Source organism: Mesocricetus auratus, unplaced genomic scaffold, assembly GCF_017639785.1.
Source record: "Mesocricetus auratus isolate SY011 unplaced genomic scaffold, BCM_Maur_2.0 Super-Scaffold_100018, whole genome shotgun sequence".
Taxonomy (NCBI): Eukaryota; Metazoa; Chordata; class Mammalia; order Rodentia; family Cricetidae; genus Mesocricetus; species Mesocricetus auratus.
Window position 1 is genome coordinate 5203559 of NW_024429199.1, and position 16825 is coordinate 5220383.

A 16825-nucleotide genomic window follows, 5' to 3' on the forward strand; every position below is an offset into this window, starting at 1 on the left:
AAAGTAAAATGTCCTCTTTTCATTACAATTCATGAACATATTTATTATCCTTTTACTGATAAAATGCATCCTGAAGCTGTTTTTCCCGTGGACATATGCTAGAAGCAAAGGAAATATGATGAATTTGCTTTGTAAAGAGTGTATTAGGGACAGTTGTTAGCCACGATGCCTGGTTAATGAATTACTTCTAAACTATGAAACATTTAACAGTAGAAGTTAAACTATATAGAGATAGCTAAAATACAAACTAAAGCAGAAAAAAACTTCTAATTTAAATTTTAAAGTGACATTTGGGTTCAAGTTCACTTTTCTCCATTTTGAGATTTAGAACATTAAATTATTGCCAATGAAATAAAGAGTAAAACTAATAGATCACAGGAGATTCCCAAAACTTTGTCAGCCTACTTGAATTGGTCATGAGATAACAAAGTCAGTAAGTAACAGAACAAGCCAGTATGGTGACTTTCATAGTAAATTGCTCTAGATGATTACAGAGAGGGATCATTCTGCTCTTTGGAGTTATGATAGCCTGTTCATGAGCAGCACAATGAGTCTGCCTCCATAGCCTAATCTCCCAAATGAGATTCATACAGGACCATCTGTAAAGACTCCAGGATCCAGTTGTTCCTGTGAGAAACACTACGCAAACCTCATGGTTCTAGGATGGGGATTCATCTTTCATAATCTTCTTAGAACATTCTCCAGAAATGTGGAGAGTTTTCTTTCCATCTGCTTATGTAAAAACAAACGTCTTAACTAGCATACTGACTTTGTTAAAACATACAATTTTACCTAGAGTGCTTATCAAATACTTATTTATGTATTTCTTCCACTGACAGTTCCTCTCTATTTAATTATTATCAGCATTTTAAATAGACTCATTCTCTGGTAGAGAGAATGCCAAGCAAGAGGAAAGTTCTTCAATAATAATCCTTCAGGGTTAAATATGGTGACTCTTAGCACACAGAACACCTGTCATAAGTCCATTTTTCTATGAGTACAGATGTAGAGTTCCCAACGCAGTAAAACAACAGGAACAGATGTTTCCAGGGAGCTTGCTAATAGCATTTCTTCTTAAAACCATTTCAGTTTTTATATATTTTCTGTTAAATGGCTAAAGGACAATGACTGTAAATGTACTGGAAAGTTCTTTGTATTCTCTAATTTGAGTTATAGCATAATAATTTAATTTGGGGTTTTCCATGTGCAAAATAAAATTTAAATATAATAAACAGACCTAAAGAATTCTCAAACATCTGACAAGAGTATGTTCAAAATCAATGAAAAGAATTAAAGAAGAAAAATTACATCTTAAAAATAAAACGGAGGTAGTACAATATGGTTGAAGATTAACAAAAAATACAGCATACACTAAGGCTGAAGATTAATTTATCTACCAGCACATTCTATTAATTGCCTACCAAGGTGTTTTCATATCATTCAAAGAGTCATCACTAAGTTTTTCTAATATATATTGGGATTGTTGCATATTTATGTTCGAGTTGCAAAGACTGCTTTAAAACAGGCTCTATGCAGAATCTGGAAACGCAATCAACAGAGAGCATGAGTGTGCTTGAACATACATATCATTAGTTCATTTAGCTACAGGATGCATTCAGTGCAAACATCTGTTCCCCAGTTGCACTGTGCAATGGTATTTTTGTTAGTGCTCTTGTTACTTTTCCCATTGTAAAGTTTGCTATTAACCATGATAAGTATATAATTTTACCTTATACTTTTCTCTTTTCACATATGTTACTGACATAAGATATATTGCTTATTTCTATTTCAATTTGGCACCACTTGCTATTGGCTTTGGTGAAGAATTAAATTCAAATTTTGAATGTTTCCCATGTGGATTATGAAATCCACAACAGAACCTAAAGAAAACACCCAGCTGAGTTGTATACACTATAGAGTTCATGAAACAGTAGATAAATGTAATGTGCTGGCTCCAAAACATGGATATTCCTTTTATCTCAAACATGAAATAGAATAAATCATTTAAAATAATATTAACATGTCCTGAAATGTAGGCATGAATTATGATTTGGTTGGAGTTCAAGCAGATGATTTTAATAGCAGTGATAAGAAAGTCCACATGGTATATATATCTACACTCTCAGAATTTTCAGCCTGAAATGAATTGTGAATATACTCAGGGATCTTTACAAAATGTTAGTTGTTGCCAGCTTGTTATAAACTCTTAAAGCTTAAACAACACAGTCCACTAGTTTTTAGGTGTGGTCTTTTGTATATGAGAACAGTTAACAGATCTTTATTCTTTGCCAGATCACCCCACCTGCCTTGCATGTCTTGTCATCTGATGATTATGTGTGTAGAGGAGACCATGTTGGCTTCAGTGAGAACATTTTCCACAAGTTCATATATTTGAATATTTGGTCCTCTGTTACTGGAACTACATAGGAAGGATTTAGAGGTGTGACCTTGTTGGAGAAAGTGTGTTACTGGAAAACTTGGTAGTCTCAAAAGACTTATACTTTTCCCAGTGTGCTCTCAGTCTCTGCCTCCTATTTGCAGATCAATATGCGATCTATAAGCTATTCTTTTGCTCTGTCACCATGGACTCTAAGTCTCTGAAACTGTAAGCTGAGTTAAACACGTTCTTTTGGAAGTTGCCTTAGTCATAGCATTGTAACACAGCAATAGGAAAGGAAGCATAACAGAGATCATTGCTTTGTTGATTTGGCAGTCTCTGGCTTTATTTTACCTTATTTGGAACTTTGTTCTGACAATTTCTACAGGTTCGTTGAATGCTCGTGCATGTGCTGAGGAGATAGTGGACGGGAGCTCAGTGGATACCAGCTCAAGCACTGCATGTGAGCTTCATGGTGAGTGTTGTCAATTGATCCTGAATATTAGTCAAATTGTTTTGATATGTGCTCTATATCTAGAGAACCAAGAATGAACTTGAGCTAGCTAGAAAAGAATATTTTAAAGAGAGACAAGAGGGCATATAGGAAAAGACTACATTAAGAGAAGCATGGCCCAGTGTATGTGTTGAAAGATAGCATTCGTGGTCCTAGTGTAGAACACAATGAGTTGGTGACAGTGATGTTTCATGGCAAATGCAACAACATATGCTATGTCTGTATTGTCAGTGGAATGCTATGAATGTGACTAATAGTGTTAAGTATCAGGAAAGGCATTGAACAAAGTGGCAATAGATTTAAAATGCTAACTGACTGCATGTTAGGAAGTGGGTTGAGTTGAGGAATGCATAAATTGGGAGCATCTTGAGAAAACATTGTTTACTGTTAATAGTATAAGAAATACTAAAATTTGAAATACGATCTTGCTGAATGCATATCATTTCAAACCAAGATGAAGCTTAAAAAACAATCCTAAATCCATATATCAAATTTGGGGACTATTTTGTTCCAATTACTACCTTCACTTACTCTCCTATAAATATTTCAATTCTCAATCTCTTCCACTAAGACTGCAGTTTTTCTGGGTATCATCTTATCTCACTGTTTTCTGTGCTTCTGTCACATGCTGAAGTCTCAGTGACACAGAGAGGATATGAAAAGGTTCTGGAGGCAGCTAATGGTGTGGTTTTGTTGTTGTTTTGTTTTATTTGCATCCTATTTTCCAATGGCGTCACAAACCATACTGTTACTTAACTTTTTCTTAAGTCTTGTGATGTGCAAAAGGGATTATCACAGGTGATGTTCCAGAATCTCCCCAAAGCATGTGATACTTTCCTTCCAACATTTTAAATATGAATTAGAAAAGCAAACAGATTTGCATGTCTACATTACACATTATTTACAGGCAAAGTTTTGTATTTTCTTTGTTACATCATTGACCCATTATAATTTTATTTAGGGGGATAGAAGTATTTCTTTAACACCAGCAACTTCACTAACCATAGCCCCATTTCAAACTATGTGTCTATCGAACTAGAAATTTATATTACAAACCATCTACTAAGCACAAAACACCAATTCACCAATTCAAAACTAGCTGAAAGGAAATGTCTCATTAAAAGTAAGGTTTTTCTTTCTTTTTTTTTGATCAGTGCTTTTCTGTAAGCTACACTGGATTCATTGTCAATGATTTGTCAAGCAGGATCCATTCCCTTTGGTAACTCAATTGCAAACACAGGTTCTTTTTTGCTAGTCATAACTATTAATATCAGCTTTCAGACCACACATTACCTATCACATTAAATTTTATCTATCCCCTTTGTGTAATACAAAATAAGATTATAATTAATATAAGAAAAACTATAAACAATATGTATGATAAATATATACAATATATAGGTAATAAATACATCAACAATGTTTAGTACATTTGCATTTGACAAATTCAGAGAAAATACTCCATCATCTATCCTATCTTGGTGCATCCAAAAGGTTGTACCTAATTCACTTTCTATTCTAATTTGCATTATCAAATTATCTTTTAATGTTTCTCAACTTTTGCAACATTCAGTTTCCAGCCACACTGAGGACAGTATTGCCCTTTTAGTCTGAGACAGAGGCTTTGCTTCTCTGATTCAGCTTTAACCCCAATAACTGTCTCTGGGTTTTTATTGTTCGTGCATTTAAGGCAGACTGTATCAGCGGTGGGTATAAAGCTCATCTGCTACTCCTGGGGCATCAGGAGTCCTCTGCTGGTCCACTGATGCACACAGCAGATGACAGGTCAGTGGGGCCATCACCATCACAGTGTTATATGTCCTCTTTATGAGGCCCTGGTCAAGGTACGTTTTCTCTCTTTGTTGGGTTTGATAAGTTCTTGGGCCTGATATTCCAGACATGTTTTTGATGTGGTAACCTGGACATATGATCTTAATTTACTTCAGGAATTTCATAGGCAGAATAATTTTCACTTTTAGGAATGAATGAGTTTTTAGTCTGTGTCTTATGTTTGATGCTTGATAGGTAGCTGGTTTATATGCTCAACAAGGGGCAAGACCATTCTGCCTATACTCATATTCAAAATGGAGCTCAATGCTGTTGTAAATGGTCACCCAGGGCTTGGAACAGACTGAGGAAGCATTGTTTTGTGCAATGTGAAGGAACTAGATCAGAGCACATCCTGATTTGGCAAGAACGTGGAGTCAGACAGTTTTCCTATTTATTACTTCCTTATCCCAACTGAGACTCAGCATCATACACTTACTGTCAATTTCAAAATATAAATTGTTTGCAGAGTTCATACTTTCTCAACATTTGAAACTTTTTCTAGGGCCAAAAGTTGGTTTGAAGTCCATTTTTGATGTTGGCCACTACCATAGTCCTTACAGCATAATAAATAAAGGACTCCACCAATCAAAATGTTGGCAATTCATGACACAGTTACCATTAGCCAAGAAATATGATCAATTAATGTCAGGATTTCTAGCATTATTAAATATTGTAATAATTTTATACTGAAATTAGTTCTTATTTTATGTTAGCTTTTAATGGGAAGTGGAAATTTGGATATTAAAAGTGCATAGTTTAATGAAATGTAAGCTCCTTCTGGAATTAAAAATCTCTTTTTGGTATTTATTTTCATGAAGTGTGAATATGAAAAGTTCTTCCAAGAAGATGGAGAAAATTGTGTAAATACTTCAAAACTTCAATAGTGGATTTATAAAGAGAGTTCTCTCTATATACATTGATTGCACCTGAATACATATGTATGACATCATTTAGTTAATACAGTTTCCTGAAGCCATTCCAGGAGTTGTTAAATGTAGAGATCCTCCTTACTTTTTCTAAGATCACCCTTTAATAGATGACACGGATATACTCCATACTCCCGGGTTCCAATCCCTGAGCTGTGACCCATTGGGGGTCAAAGGACCTCTAACTGCCAGGTTCCACCCACAGGATACTCTAAGTGCCCTAAATGCTGGACCCTGTCTTCACCCTACATAGTAATAAGCCCTATCTCTGGACATGAAATTCCACCAATCTCCACCTTGGAAAGCTCCACTTTGAAAAGTTCACCCCCTTCTCAAGAAACTCTATCTAAGCCCTATTTCTTGTTCAGTTTGCTGCCGTTTCTTGCCCAAGCAAAGGTGATCACACTCCTATTTTTTCCCTTCCAATAAATCTCTCGTGTGAGGTTTGTTGTGTGGTGTGACTTTGTGTTATTCCTTGGCTCCTGGCTGTCAGGATCTCAGAAAATATTTTATATACTCTGTTATTCTTGCACTGTTGCTTTGATACTGTTCATATAATAACCATAGAAGAGAAAGTGGGGTGAGAAGTTTTAGGACTTCACCTACCACTTACTGGCTGAATTTAGAAAGTCATTTTAGTTGTAGAATACACTATCTTCACTGCTAGCTTCTGGAAACACCAAAAACTTAAGTATTATAATAACGCACAGGCAAGGAGGCCTGCAGCCACAGATATCAGGAGAACGAGACTGGGTGTCAGTGTCTAAGGAAGCAGCACAACATCCCAAGTATACACACGGACTTTGGACTCCCATAGAACAATGTGAGGTGCACTCTCACCCTGAACTCTTGGGGAAGGGTCTAGGCCCTGCCCTATATGAAATGACAGACTATGGACACCCCCATGGAGGGCCTCACCCTCCCTGGGGGAATGAGGGGATAACGGGGGGGGGTTGGGGGGAGGGCACGGGAGGAGGGGAGGGAATGGGAGAGGGACCTGGAACTGACTTGTGAAGCAACCTCGTTTCTTATCTAAATTTTAACTGGAAAATAAAATAAAATAAAACAGTACTAAAACAAAAAAAATAAGTAAGCTTAAGGACTCAGTCCAGCAGCCATGTTTTAGCAAGTCATGAATTTCTTGATTAAGAACCTATGCAGCATCCAAAGGACATTTTCTTCTGCCCCACTGGCCATGTCTGGGCTCACTACATGTAACTAGGTAGAGGAAAGGTGGTCTAAAGGTCGCATAACATCTTAATAAACAAGGCTGGTGATGAGCACATGAGCTCATGTGCTTGCATGCGTGCTTACCCGTGTGTGTGTGTGTATGTGTGTGTGTGTGTGTGTGTGTGTTTGTGCATCATGTGTGAGAGAACAGGTATATGTATCTTTGGGCATTTGTGTGTGTGTGTGTGTGTGTTTGTGCATCATGTGTGAGAGAACAGGTATATGTGTCTTTGTGTGTGTGTGTGTGTGTGCATGTGTATGTGTGTGTGTATGCACCAGGTGTGAGGGAACAGGTATATGTATCTTTGGACTTGTGTTCGTGTGTGTGTGTGACTGAAAGACTGGGTTTTGTTGAACAACTTAATGTGACCCCAGAGCCCCGTCCACTGCTGTGGCACCATCAGAATAGTTTCCCTTCTTTCTTTCTGCTTCGGAAATTTAAGAAGAGATGTTTTATCCAGCATCGAGGAGTCTGCTGTTGCTGTGGCTTTCCTTCAGTGCATTGCTGTAAGTGTACTGCAGTGCTTGAAGCAACCACATGCCAACCCAGACTTCAGGGACCTGCCAAGCCCCTAGGTCTGGACAAAAATTCCAGTGCTCATGCCCATTACTTTAAATTGGAGCTTCTGCAAAGCTGATAGAATCCTGCAGGCCGTATGGAAAACTCATGAGTAGGTTGCTGTTGAGTACTTCTCACATCTGGTTTGGTTATGAGGAAAAGTCAAATTGGAGCTAAACAGGAAAAAGCTGATAACCCATTTTGCAAAAAAGATGGAGATAAATGCAAAGAAAAAAAGAAAAGTTCACAGCAACTTGATTTTTCCAGAATCTGCTAGTCTCAATTGATTAGAAATGAACAAACAAAACAGCCATCAAACAACGTCATTGTCAAGAAAACTTATTAGCATACTGATGTCCAGCTTCTCACACTTCAGGAAAAACAGACCTGTTTTTGAAAGTCAGTTGAAAAGAATTATAACATAATACAGTTTCTAAAGGAAAAATATGAAAAAATGGGAGATAATACAAAGTAACTTTTCACAAGTTGCTTTTGTTGATATAGATGAGAAGGCCTGAGGTTATATAGAATGCTTGCCTTTCATGCAGGGGGTCTTGGGTTTAATACCCAGTATGTCAAAACAAAAAGGAAAACCAAAGGAATGTGACTAACTGTGCAGTTATGACATGAGTTTTGAAGGCAACAAAATAATCACTTTAAAATGGCAAGAACAATAGAGTAACTGGAGATCAGGAAGATAGAACCATGTACAGGCTCACTGCACACCTGTGGGACTAAGTACAGGCTCACTGTACAGCTGTGGATTTAAGTACAGACTCACTGCACAGCTGTGGGAAAAGTATTAATTGTGTAGACATCACTAGACTCAGGCTTCACATCACATGATTATCTAATAGTGTGAATGTTTCTATATCAAATAACATTTCATCAGGGAGAAGAAAGAAGAGCTGCTAGGAGAAATACACATGATGAGTGGAAACTGTAATTCACTTATCTCAGTAATAGTTCAAGTGAACAAGAAATTAACAAAGAAATGGAAGATTTAAGAAGAATAATGGTTTTTGAAGTTCAGTCTAATTGGCATGCATTTTACTCAGTGTTCTGAAAAATGAGAAGACAATTTTTCCCTAGAACATGTGAAACTTCAACAAAGTGTGGCATTTATTAGTTTGACTTATTTTGCAAAGCAATATATTGAATGTGCGTGTATTTGCTTTTCAATTCATAATGCAAAATGTAAAAGTTAAAAATAAAATTATAGGGCTAGTACAATGGCTCAGAGTGTAAAGATAATTGCCACGGAAAGCTAAGAATATGAGTTAGGTCCTTTGGTCTCACCTAGGAATGAGAGAAATAACTCCCTACAGTTTTCCTCTGACTTCTACAACTACAAACACCCAAACATGCACAACAACACTAATAAAAATCTTAAAACCTACAAGCAAGCAGCAGGATCAGGCATTGTGGTGCTAATACCAACCCTACCCATGATGCCATGCTAGACAGCTGCATCAGGATTTGGCATAGTGGGATTACAAGAATAAATAACAGATGATCAGGTATGGGCACAATTGGATTAAGTCACTTTAACACTAATGGTCAATACTAAATAAAGGACCTGTTCATGTTTCTGCTTACAAAGAAATCAGCCAACTGCACGCCGAGAATACCCCCAATTATCAATTATTTCCAAAAACAGCAAGTAAAATTCTAACACAAAGCTCAGTTTGTGACTTGTACACAGCAGAGACATGTCAGATATGGTTCCTCACTTATATCTGTTGTCCACAGGGAAAACTGTTGGTGGCCTTGTCAGAGGAACACCAGATAGCAATTGAAGTTCATGGGGGTTGGCCCACCAGGAAGCAAAGGACTGATAGATGAATCTCTGGTAGGCAAGGTTCCCAGGACTTCGGCTCCAGAATGTTGCTTGCTACTGCTGGGTCTTTACATGTTTGCTGTTGCCGTTTTTCTCTGGCATCTGGCATGGTGTGAACGGGCATGGGGGAGTCCCCACTGCCTTCAATATGGTGTGATTATCACATGGAAATAAATATCCAATTCTACTGGGCAATTTTGCCTGTAGATTAATATGAAGATGATTTCCTCTTAAGCTGTACTGTTTAACTGAGCAATGATTTTATACACTAATAGCATTTAAATAGAATTTTGATTATTGAGGTTTTTAATAAATATATTAAGAGATTATGATAGAGGTTAGTTTAATGGGAAAATTAATATAGTTAGAAGCAAGGTATAGTGTTGCCCCCACCCTTGATAAAGCAGGGGCTTCAGAGGATGGAAAATAAGAACAAGGACGTGTCATGCAGCTGGGACTCATGAGTTTCTCTTGAGGAGCCATATAGACTAGGGCTTAGGTTAAGAGTTGTGTCCCAGAAGCTAAGCTAGCTCAAGCTCTTTAATATTAATGTTGAGAAATGTGCTCATGGGTTTTGGTGAGCATAATCGCTAACACAAAGCTTTAAGTATGACTTAAGTTTAGGTTAAGATGCTTTTGTTAATAGCTTTGACTTGAAAAACCTAGGGAAACAGTCTAAAGTTTAGAAAGGCATACAGTTGAGTGAGGGACTCATTAAAATCAGGGAACAGTAACAAAACAGCCCAATTATTATTGGCTGATGTGCCTTTCTTATTAGGGTGGGTTGGTGGTCGAACATGATGATGAATTCCTTGTAGCCATTTCTGTCCTCAGCTTCCTCATATTAAAAAAAAACTGTCGATGAATGGTTATGCACCCTGAGGATTTAAAGTAGATATGACTTAATGCTTGCTTTTCACATATAAAACTTTAGATTTATGATTCTTTGGCTACCTTTTCAGATAAATAACACAGTGAATTTTGTAACTATAAAATGTAGCCTGCCAGCAAAAGAACTGGCTGAGAAAAATACCTTGCTTACATTCTCTATAACAAGTTGCTTGGACACAAAACATATGTGGGTTCTTGGGACAACTTGTTTTCACCTGTAATAATAAAATGTTTAATCATGTAAGAGATATGGAAAACATGCAGTTTTTTACTTGTATTCATTGTAATAATTCACTTGAAATACAGAATACAATTACATTGTACTTTTTATACTGCTTGAAAGATTTTGCTAGGGTGTATGAGGTGTAAGGAAAAAATAAAGTTAGCTAAAAGGAAGACATCAAGAGAGACAGGGGTATATATCTGGATAAAAGAAATAATAAAGATATGAGAGAGATGATGATAGAAAGACCCTCAAGGTGTGTGCATACATGCGTGCGTGCGTGTGTGCATGCATATATGTGTGTGTTTTCCCTTTTTTGCCAGACCCAGAGAGTTATGTTTAGTTCCTCTAGCTGTCCCCAGAGAATTAAGTTTTTACTCCCTCAGACAGAAAAGTCAACTTGAGAGATTAGTTCCCTGTATACAGCTCTGGAGCCTGAAGGCTCCAGCACAGCAGATGCTTCCTAATTATCCATTACATCTACAGAGTCTTGAGGGAATATAGCAGGCTTTCTATGATCATTGAATGACTATAAAACCATAATATCAATATAATAAATGCATATTAGACAGACATATCAATTATATAATGGAACTTAACAAAATTGAAGGGATCCCTTTAATAAATTCTAAGGATTCTAACTGATATAATGCCTGGGGTAGGGTTTCTGTTGCTGGGAAAAGACACCATGACCGTGGCAACTCTTACAAAGAAAACTTTTAATTGGAGTGGCTCACTTACAGTTTGAAGTTTCAGAGGTTCAGTCCATTAGCATGACAGTGGGGGGCAGGACAGCAAGCAGGCAGATATGGTGCTGGAGCTGAGAGTGCTACATTTTGCACACAACAGGAAGTGACTGTCACACTGAAGTTAGCTTGAGCAAAGGAAACCTCAAAACCCACTCTCACAGTGACACACTTCCTCCAACAAGGCCACACCTCCTAACAGTTCCACTCCCTTTGGGGGTCATTTTCTTTCAAACCACCACATATAACCTTGTTTCATTGGAAAGCAGCTTGTTATTAATTCTGACTAGCCAATGGGGAATAAATTGCATTCCTGAACCATTTTGTTAAATAGCTATTTTTGCTCATTTTATTGCATCACTTGTGACTGATATGACTCAACTGAATAGTTTTTGTCCCTGGATTATTAGCAGCTCACTGTCATTCATATTTTAAAGACATATATTTATTGGTACATATCATGTGCCACCACACAACCGTGAATGAGGGAGGTCTTTGCTATTCTGGTGCTTATGTTCATATGTTCATGTGGGTAGAAACAGATAGTAAATGACAATATATGAGAACATGTCACCAAGCAGGAGTGCTAAGGCAAAATGAGGTGTTATCTTAAAGAGATGCTAAGGGACTGCAGGTAATCAAAGCGGTTTCTCAGAAGAGGTGACATTGGAGTGGATATTTGCATTGGTTACTTTTCTCCTACACTCAAGGAAAGCAACTTGGAAAAGGAAAGGTTTATTTTTGCCACCGTTTCAGAAGGGATGTAGTCCATCATGGCTGAGATGTTATGACATCAGAAGCTTAGGACTGCTGGTCATATGGCCTCCATATACAGGAATGAAGTGTGATGAATGCTGGGGCTCAGCTGATTTCCTTCATTTTTATTCATTTGACCTCAGGGTTGGTGTGCTGGCTACTGTTATATCAGCTTGGCATAAGTCAGAATTATCTGAAAGGAGGGAACCTCAACTGAGAAAATACCTTCATAAGAACAGGGTGTAAGGAATTTTCTTAATTAGCGATTGATGGGGGAGGGCCCAGTCCATTGTGAATGGTTCCATCCCCTGTCCTGGGTTCTACAAGAAAGCAGCAAGAAAGCAGACTGAACAAGCCATGGGGAGCAAACCAGTAAGCAACATCCTCTATGGTCTCTGCATCAGCTCCTGCCTCCGAGTTCTTGCCCTGCTTGAATTTCTGTACTGACTTCCTTCGATGATAGACTTTAATGTGGAAGTGTAAGCCAAACAAACCCTTTCTTCCTCAACTCACTGTTTGGTCATGGTGTTTGAATGCAGCAATAGAAACCCTAACTAAGAGGTGGTGCAATTGACATTCAGGCAGGTCTTCTTTCTCAGATAAACCATTCTGGAAGCAAACTCAGAGAGACATTCCAAGGTGTGTTTCCATAGTGATTATGAGTCCAGTCAGGTTGACAATGGAAGATTAACCACTACCAGAGTTGGAGGACAAGAGTCAGTCAGGTGGAGGAAGCTTTAGTGAAGAATACATTCCTAGCTGAGCAGATAGCCAAAGAAATCACACTAATGTGAGACCCACCTGGTCATGTTCAGAAAAGCAAAGTCTGCCCTTTTCTTAATTCTCACCTTTTTTTTCCTCAGTTGAAGAATAATTCTCACTTTTGTTGATGGGGTTTTCTGAGATGGAGAGGATATGCTTACTTTGTAGCCAAGCTGTACTGGAACTCACTAGCCCAGGCTGGCCTTGGACACATGACAGTTACCTTGTTTCTGTCTCTGCCTCCTAAGTGCTGGAATTAGAAATGTAAACTGCTACACTGTGATGATTTTTTATGGCACAGAATGCTTGACCATTTCATTTAGCTATATATTGATAAGTATGGGAATAGTATAAAAATGGCTCAGTCAATAAATTTCTTTTTTACCATTTAAATAATAATAGTAAAGAGTTACCAGGAGAAATAATGAAAGAAGCCTTAATAATAAAATCAACCATCTCAACTCTCACCTTACATATGAATCATGTCAGTACAAAGATAATATTCAAAGGTAGGTGCTCAATTTTAAAGCTTCTATAACATTCAGACAAAATTAGATTCTTTAAAAATGTTGGCTTCATGTAGTTAAGATGGACCAACACAAGGTCGGTATCATTCTCGATATTTGGATGACCTCAGAACCAGGCTGCCTCTGGACAACGTGTGTTTACTCGTGTATCACATCTAATTGAAACTATCTTATTACCTTGCTACCAACAGATGAGAAATATTCTTCCTCCAAAAAGTGCCCACATGTGGTAGGGCTGTAGAGTTTTGGTAGAGTGATTGCTACTGGTGCAAGAAACCCTAGGTTTTGTTCCCAGCACTACATAAACCTGGTTGTAGTGTCAAATCGCTGCAGTCCCAAATGTCAGGGGGCAGGAGGATCAGAGGTTCAAGCCAATCCTCAGTTACACAGTGAGTTTGAAACTGGCCCAGGATATACAATACTCTGTCTTTTGAAATTTTCATATAGTCTTAATTTTAAATGATCAGCAAAATGTCTTCCTCTGAGTTGATTTTATCTGCCTGAGAGACAGACTTTATTTAGAACTGTGTTGGAAACAATATAATTCAAGCCATTCCATGACATCTTTTGGATGTGACCTTCCTACTCAAAAATTGCAGTAGAAGACTTAGAGGTAGTATTCCCATTCTCTTTACGGAATGGCCTAAACATGTGCTGATAAACACAATGCCTTTCTAAGACCTTCTGTTTTTAGTCAGTCAACCTACTTGTAAGGTTTTGTTTTGCACACTTAACATTTATTTTCCTAAACTGAGAGCAAAGTGAGTAATGAGAATGGTTGCCAATAGGTCCAACTTTATTTTCCCTGTATCTTTCCCCTATAAAGGTCCTTGATGCCTAGAATTTCAGCAATTGTCTCTTGGCTTTGGCACAAGGTGTTCTTCCACTACACATAATACGGCACAAACTCACAGGTGATTTCTGTCTCAAGCTACTGCACATGTCTATCTCGATTACCTTCACTGAATTATTTATTTCAATGAGAAATAAATCTATATTGTGACGAAGATCAGTCAAAAAACAAAAGAACATCTGAAATCAATGAGAAATAAAGATAAAAATGAAGCAATTTAGAAAACTAACCTGTTAGCATTTCTAGTTTAAGAAACATTATTATCAGACTGCTGTGGTGGGGCATCCCTGATATCTCAGTTTAGGAGGCTGATGCAGGAAGAGTCTAAATCTGAAGTTACCTTGGGCTAAATAACAAATTCTAGGTGATCCTGGAAGATTCTGCACCAAAACAGCAGCAGCAGCAACAACAAAAAGATACTGTTGCCATTATTAGTGTATAAGAAGTGAGTTTAGGGTTCAAACTAGTTTAGGATTAAGACCTGTAAGAACAGTATGGGTAAGCATCCTCATTCTTTTGTTTGATTAGCTGATTGATAGGCATCAAGTTCAGTGTTGGCAATTGTGAAATTGCTTAGATAGCTTGAGACAGAATAAAACCTGTGAGTTTATGCCACATTATGTTCAGTAGAAGAGTATCTTGTCTCAAAACCAACAGACAACTGCTAAAATTCTAGGCATCAAGGACCCAGATAATTAAAGATACCCGGAATTTTCCCATGTCCTAGGGGTGAGAAAAGGCTGCAGAGGGTATAGTCAGGAAAACCTGCCTTGCCCATTGAGATTCAGCTACAGGAGAAGCTTTGATTGCTCCAGACTACTTTGAAATTTCAGTTGTTCTTAATTTTTTATTTCTCTTTCTAATAAGAATTTGATTTCATTTTTAGAAAGGAAGTTAAAAATAACACTTTTCTTTAAAAAGACTGAACTTGGAATTAGCATGATAATTTACAATTTAGAATTTTCACTGTATCATAAAACAATGGTTGTGGTGATTGTAGTGGATGGAGGTGGTGGTGGTGGTGGTGTGTGTGTGTGTGTGTTACTCACAGTTGCCATGGTAAGCAAATAAGAAGCCCTGAGTTCTCACAGCTTCATTGTAATTCAGACTACATTTTTCCCACCATTTTTTTGAGTAATATATTTTAATGAAATTGCTGTTATATTTCATTGCAAGTTAATGAGGATCCAAACACCATTAATTTCCCAAGTATTTGTTTTTAATGGTTATGAAGTTCATGTCAGAATGTTAAAATGCCAGCCTATTATCTTCACTGAGCCCTTCTGGGCTGAGTCCACCTAGATGCAGAACAGTGCATAATTACATTTCTCAGCTGTGAAGTTCATAACTATTAACCTTTGGCAAGGATCACTGAACTCCTGTGTTGTAAATCACTCCAGGCCTCCTAATGCCAAGATGGCTTCAAAGAAGAGCTGCTGGCTGTGGCAGTCTGGCATGAGCAACCAGCCTCGACCAGCCAAGCCCAACTACTAGGGAACCAGCCCGTGATGTATAACACCCCCCACAGCTGACACCTTCTACTAATTTTGAAGTGTTTAAACTCTTTAATCAGCATACCACTTCCAGAGCATCTCTGAAAACTGTTTCCATGGCAACACCTGGAGACGTATAGAAATCTTCATGCTGCTTCCATAACCTGTAGAACTACATGGGAACTATTAAAATGTGTGTAAATGTATATGTGTATTTGCTTTATTTTATTAGAGATACATTGGAGCTATAAATATGTGCAATGTAGAAAGGTTTTATATATATATATGTGTGTGTGTGTGTGTGTGTGTGTCCTTATGTGTGTATATGATTTAATTCTTTAGTGAATTCATTGTGAAACCTCATAGTATTAACTGAATTTCAAAAATGTATAGTCCTACAAAACTCATCAATATGCAGGGACAAAGATAATATACAACAAAAATTTTAATACTTATTTTGTGATCTCACCTTAATTTGCTTACAAATTTTGTATAATCTAGAACTTGAATTTGTATTCTTCATTAATAAATACTTTGATATGCATCATTATGTCTAGATATAGTAAATTATGTATCTGAAAATAGAGACTATTTGTTTTGCTTATCAATTACTTTATCTTTACTGGATATAACAATAAAGATAAGCAAACAGATAAGCTGTACCAGAGTCCAGCCCACATATGGCTTCTATTGCTTGGATTCATTTATATCACCTGGGAATTGTGTTCCAGTTACTGACCACTGGTCTTCTATAGCAGACCCACCTACAGCTCTCAGGAACTTTGCTCCCAAAGTCCAGCCTTCATGCATCTGAAGCAAGGAGATCCTTGCTTTTCTGGCTTAGGGCAACTACATGTCTAGTGAACCACCTGTACCAGGTGGGAACTTCAACTTCCTCTGATTATTCACAACTATACCTCTTGGAAAACATGAGCCATGGGCTGGCCATGGCCTCTTGCACCAGGCTTACTGATAGTTCCCAGATGATTTTCTTCAAAAACCCCAAAGTTCAGGGCTCTTGCAGCAAGGAGGGAACTTTGACTTCTCTGTGTAGGTCTAATTATGCCCCTGAAACTCTCTGTATTAACCCCCCATAGAGAATCATGCATCTCACCTATACTATACTATCATTGTCTCTTGGACTTGATAAATGCCTCCAGTGAAACAATAAAGGCGGATTGAACAAAGAAAGAAAGAATGAAAGAAGGAAGGATTAACACAACCAATAAATTATTTCAGATACTAAAGCCATAGTGCCAAAACAGAAGCAGCATGAAAATCCAAGCCACTAATACTAT

At 37.6% G+C, this 16825-nt stretch overlaps 1 long non-coding RNA gene across 1 annotated transcript in view; it reads left to right on the forward strand.

The window, feature by feature from the left end:
- Window positions 1-16825, forward strand: part of LOC121132861 — a 103791-nt gene that overhangs the window by 65938 nt on the left and 21028 nt on the right. Inside the window, exon 4 of the long non-coding RNA XR_005869546.1 lies at window positions 2766-2852. This is a non-coding gene — a long non-coding RNA (uncharacterized LOC121132861). The remainder of the gene's footprint in view (window positions 1-2765; window positions 2853-16825) is intronic.